We start from the raw sequence: 6000 nt of genomic DNA on the forward strand, positions 1-6000 counted from the left end.
CCCTTATGGGGTATCCAAGAGCCCATATAGTGTCCTTACATAGGATCCCTATTGGTAGGAGAGAATAACAGAGGCCAACCAGAGAATATTGAGAAACAAAGCAGCTAGTAAGCTTGATCTTTATTTATCTGTTGCAACAGGGTCTCCCCTCACCTGCGGGAGAGGACGAGGGACCCAGAAAAATGGCGTGCAAGGCCTTATAAAGACTTTTGAAATTGCCACCCTGTAGATCCAGACCACCCCCAGAAACATCATACATACATCACAGAAGGGGTGTAACCCAAGACCACCCCTCAGATACATCATACCTACATCACAGCAAAGGCGGTCTTAAAACAGAAATTTGAATGTTGTTTTTCTCCTGTCCTTGTTTATCTCCTGTCTGGCAAGTTACTTGATTGGATTGCCTGGGGAGCCTGGCCAATCTTTTGTAATGATAAATACTTAGTTCCTGGGCCAGGTCACAGGCTCACACCCTATTCAAACACAGACATACCCTTAAGACAGGATTTGTGAAGGAAAAAACAATGGGGAGGGTTTCCACTTTGACCATGTAGAGAAACATTTGCTCAGTTTAGAAATCAAAATGGCTTCAGGTCGGTCTTCCTGTGCTGATCTATGTACGTGCGGTTATGAACATTACCATATATCTAAGACATCAAAATTCCTATTACAGATGAGAAGAAGTGGCTTTTTAATTACCCAGGTCTGAGGCTTTAAAAGTAATCTCCTTTTTCATGTTTCTGTAAGGAATGAGGAATTACAAAGAAAGCATGTTGTTTTGACTTGCAGTATTTCTAAGCTCAGAATTAACATGGGTGGGTAACCCCTGGCTATTAACCTCAGGAGCTAGGAAGTACCGGTAAAGGCAGTGGGCACTTATCTCAGGAAGAGCAATTGACAAGATTAGAGCTGTGATTTGCCCAGTCATTGGCATCTTCTATGTTTGAAACATTCCTTCTGTGGCCTTGTCAACTGCACTCCTCTGACAGAGATGAAAGTAAGCATAACATTTGCATTCACAGCAGTTTCAAGATACTACATGAAATAGCAGAACAAAACAACAACAACTCGACACATGACAGTGTCTCCCTTGATAAGGCTGTGATTAACTGAAGTTCCACTAAGGCTTGCTTGTTTTTCTCCCAAGAGGACAACACACACCCCTCCCACCATGTCAAGATGCATAACACCCAAAGCTGCCAGGCTAGTTTGGCATCTAAGGCAGAAAATCCCACAAGCACTTGTTCCTGCTCCCTGGCATTAAAAATATAATAATGAATTAAATAACCAAAACTTGTCTGCAGCTGCCTGGAGCCTAAATATAGGGTGGGCCTTGGGTGAGCCTAAGATTGCAACCTACAGAACAGTGATCTGCAAACTCTGCCTGCCCCCAGCAGACTACTGGAAAATTAATGTGCATTTCAGACCACTTAAACTTGTTTTTTTAAAAAACAAAAACAAAAAACAAATCCAAACGTGTAACACATTTTAATATTTTGTATTTTAACTTGCATATGTTTTAAAGTATGGTTGTGATTTTTTTCTCAATTTTACTGTTTTATCTTTTGTAAACTATTTTGAAGGTGTTGGTTGTTTTTTTTTAACAGTCAAGTGGTGCATAAATTTTATGAAATAAATAAAATACACAATTTTAAAATAAATGTAGCACTTGACTTTCTAAAGTGCTTATGTTTGCAGTTTTAAGAAGTAGGTAAAGGACCCCTGAAGGGATGCGGGTGGCGCTGTGGGTTAAACCACAGAGCCTAGGTCTTGCCGATCAGAAGGTCGGCGGTTCGAATCCCCGCGACGGGGTGAGCTCCCATTGCTCAGTCCCTGCTCCTGCCAACCTAGCAGTTCGAAAGCACGTCAAAGTGCAAGTAGATAAATAGGTACCGCTCTGGCGGGAAGGTAAATGGCATTTCTGTACGCTGCTCTGGTTCACCAGAAGTGGCTTTGTCATGCTGGCCACATGTCATGCCAGCTCCCTCGGCCAATAAAGCGAGATGAACGCCGCAACCCCAGAGTCGGTCATGACTGGACCTAATGGTTAGGGGTCCCTTTACCTTAAAGGACTCCTGGACCGTTAACTCCAGTCATCTCGCTTCAGGCCAAGGCAGCCAATGTTTGTCCACAGACAGCTTTCTGGGTCATGTGGCCGGCATGACTAAACCGCTTCTGGCACAACGAAACACTGTGATGGAAGACAGAGCCATTTACCTTCCTGCCGCAGCAGTACCTATTTATCTACTTGCACTGGTGTGCTTTTGATCTGCTAGTTTGGTAGGAGCTGGGACAAAGCAATGGGAGCTCATCACCATCAAGCAGATCACCATCAACCTTCTGATAGGCAAGCCCAAGAAGCCCAGCGCCACCCACGTCCCTTTACCTTTTAGGAAGTAGATGTTCCTATTGTCATGGAAAATGATAAATCAATTGCAGGGCCAAGACTGATCTTTCCACAGACTACTTGACTGGCATTTGTAGGCCTTAGTTTGAGAACTTCTTCTGTAGAACTTTGTTCTCCCTTACAAATGCAAATAGTTAATCTAGTAGTAAAACTGATTTTAGTATATTAAACATGCAGTGGTCTATAATCGCGAGAGGACAGTGTTCAAACAGGACCATGTATCTTACACACCTTCCTGGATAAAGTAATGAGTGGGTCTCTGGAGAAACTTTAAAGAAGCGGTGCCTCTCATCATGAAGAAGTACACTGGAGGGGTGTTATGTACTGAGTTGAATAGGATCCAAACTGCAGCAGTCTGATTGGTCCTAGAACAATAGGATCCAAAAGGCAGCAGTCTGACTGGTCCTAGAACAATAGGATCCAAAAGGCAGCAGTCTGATTGGTCCTAGAACAATGCAGCAGTATGATTGGTTGGCAGGAACCACCTAATCATGCTCCAGATAGAAGTGAATCCACAACCTGATTGGCTTACAGTAGAATTCCAGAATTAGCCAATCATGTGCAGCCCATTGTGTAAATAATGTATATAAAGCAGATACTTTGAGGGGACTTTCATTCATTCCTCCTCACCACTATGAGCTGAATAAAGAGCATGAAATCACTTTGCGACTCTGAGTATATTTCATTATCTATGTGGTGATGCTGAAGATGGGGTTTATGGGGTGTTGGGGATGGGTAGTACCTCTGGTGGGGGATACATTGTGCTCCTTCTGCAGTAGTTTGTCCACCATTGCTCCACACCCTGCACTCAGCTCTCTCACCTGTGGTTCCTAGAAGCTGTCAGCATGTGACAGAAGCCACACCCTGGAAACAGCTTCGACTGGCCAGTTAAACCAGGTGAGGGTAGCTGATGGGTCTCAAACCCTCAGTGAGTTAGGGACTTCCTCTGCATGTGAAGGAGGATTGAGCGGATGAGACCAATAGTGGGTCCAGCGGTTAAGAAGGCGGTTTCTACATGTACTGTAGAGGGAAGGGAGGGGCAGATGGGGCTCATCAACCTGGGAAGGTAGCTCATCTAGGAGAAGGAAAACACTCCGCTGCCTTGCGGGATATCTTTGGGAGAATAAAGGGCCAAGCCGCTAAGGAGTAAACTTTACATAAATCTGGAGTAGAGTCCTTAAGAGAGTTGGGTAGCCCCTTGTATGCCTCCTCCTGGCAACTCTTGCAGCCATGATGGTGCCACATGTATTGCTCTGATTTCCTTTGGACCCCATCAGCGAGGCTGAAAGGGGGGTCTTGTTGTCTGGGCAGCCCAGGACCTTCACACACACTGCCCAGACCTGTGCGGCAAGGTCACTTCAGTGCCGCTAACACAGCAATTTGACTTCACTCTGAGAGGCACATTCCACTGTCTCTTGAGGCAGACAGATGCCAACAGCAACTACAAAATGCTGAAGTCATGAGTCCATGAACATGGTTGTATCTGGAGCCCAACAATTATCTGGACTGGGAAATTTCCTCATTAAACACTGAATTAACAGATAGCAATTTGAGGTAAAGGTAAAGCGACCCCTGACCATTAGGTCCAGTCGTGGCCGACTCTGGGGTTGTGGCGCTCATCTCACTTTACTGGCCGAGGGAGCCAGTGTACAGCTTCCGGGTCATGTGGCCAGCATGACTAAGCTGCTTCTGGCGAACCAGAGCAGAGCACGGAAACGCCATTTACCTTCCCACCAGCGCGGTACCTATTTATCTACTTGCACTTTGACATGCTTTCGAACTGCTGAGTTGGCAGGAGGTAGCAATTTGAGGTAGCAATGGCTAAAGCCTTATCTGTTAGCAGGGTTTCACCGTCAACACTGCAGGTATAGGACTCTGTTTCTGTGTATGTGAGAAGGTGTGCTAGAAGCAAAAAAGAAAAAAGGGGGGAAATGTGTGCTATAAATAATAAATGAAACACTCCCGCAGACATGGGTCTCCAACACACACACATTAATTACACACCAGAGAGCGCAACTGTAGCCAGTTCAAGCACTTAATTCATGATTTGCATTTATTAAAAAACATTCCATTACTTTAACAATACAGTCATCCAACTGTGAAATAACAGCAAGTCAGATGTGTTCATGGACAGAAAAATGTGGTTTCTTATGCCCATTGTACAGTGCAAAGCTGCCAAATTTCACACCTTAGAATCCAGTCCTTTCTTTTCTCTCTTTCCACCCTGCCGCACACACTCATATACACAATTAACGTGTCTGCTCTCACCTATCCCCTTATGGGAAAAGTCACAACTTTCATCAGTCTCACTAGTACCGATTTAAATAACCTGGCAACCCTTGAATAGTTTTAGTTCATCAATTCCAATTAAGGGTTGGCAAAGAAATCCAAAATACACACAGGATTTTCTCCTGAATGGGCAACACGACCAACAAGTTATTTCTAATATAGTCCAAAGGGATGCCGTCCGTGTCTCTCAAAGTATGCGTGACATGATTAGTTTGAGTGCCTAGGAGTCAAACACTGCCAAATTAAGTATAACAGGAATATCATTTATAACAGAAAAAGGTAGGCGAAGAGTGATGTAATAATTTTCCGGTAGATTATTTTATAAAGTACCGTGTACATCATATGCCAGCACTAGAATGAGCTCCCATTTAAGCAATGACTGGTACATACCTTTTGCATTTCATAGTAGCCTCAGGCTCTTTTGAATGAAAAGTCCAGCTGCGTCGTTAATGAAACATTTAAATCAACTTGATCTGTGCCACTCTGCATTGGTACCATTACATAGTATCATCATTTCACTGTATGTTTTTAGCATTGGAAATTGTATTCTCACAGAGTTTTTCCTGTTGCTTCACAATATGCAGACATAGGGTGGTATTCAGGTAAGGGCTCGTAGTCCTGCCACTTTCCCCCTGGACACCTGATCTCTACTACTGAATCGGAGCAAACATTCTCCAGATTGCTAAAGAGTGGGTTTTCCAGGGAAAGTGGTGGGTACAAGGGCCAAAACCTCTTGGATCCATGACTAGAAAGTGAAGCACAAGTGGGAAACCACTTGGACCCATCCTTTCTAAGCACAGGACAATCGGGAGTCTGGATGAGCCCCAAGTCCTAACCAGAGCAGACCCATTGAAATTAATAAACCTGTTACTCTTAACCATTAACTTCAGTGAGTAGGACTAGTAATGAATACCAGCCATATGGAATGGAATTGCATTATACAGCTAGCTACAGAAAAACAGAAGAGTGTCCCACATTATTTTGCATCAGAAAGTTCCCTGCGACATGTCTGTATCTTTGGGCTTGTTTGATCCAATGGAGTTAGAAAAAAACATTACTGAAACTAAACCACGACAATAGTATTTGGTTTTAAGTTATCTGGATTTTTAAAAGTCCTGTTATACTTGCCCTGGGAGTTCCAGGTAACATCCAAAACATTTAGGGTTATTGGCTCTGATCTGTTGTTTTACCAGTTCCAGGATAATGAATGATTATTCAGAGTAATGACTCCCACCCACCTACGTTTCCACCTGGCCTGCTGTCACAGTCAATTTTCCTGCCTGTCTCCTCCAATGTTAACA

The sequence above is a fragment of the Podarcis pityusensis genome, assembly GCF_964106645.2.
Source record: "Podarcis pityusensis genome assembly, chromosome: 12".
In the NCBI taxonomy this organism is placed as follows: Eukaryota; Metazoa; Chordata; class Lepidosauria; order Squamata; family Lacertidae; genus Podarcis; species Podarcis pityusensis.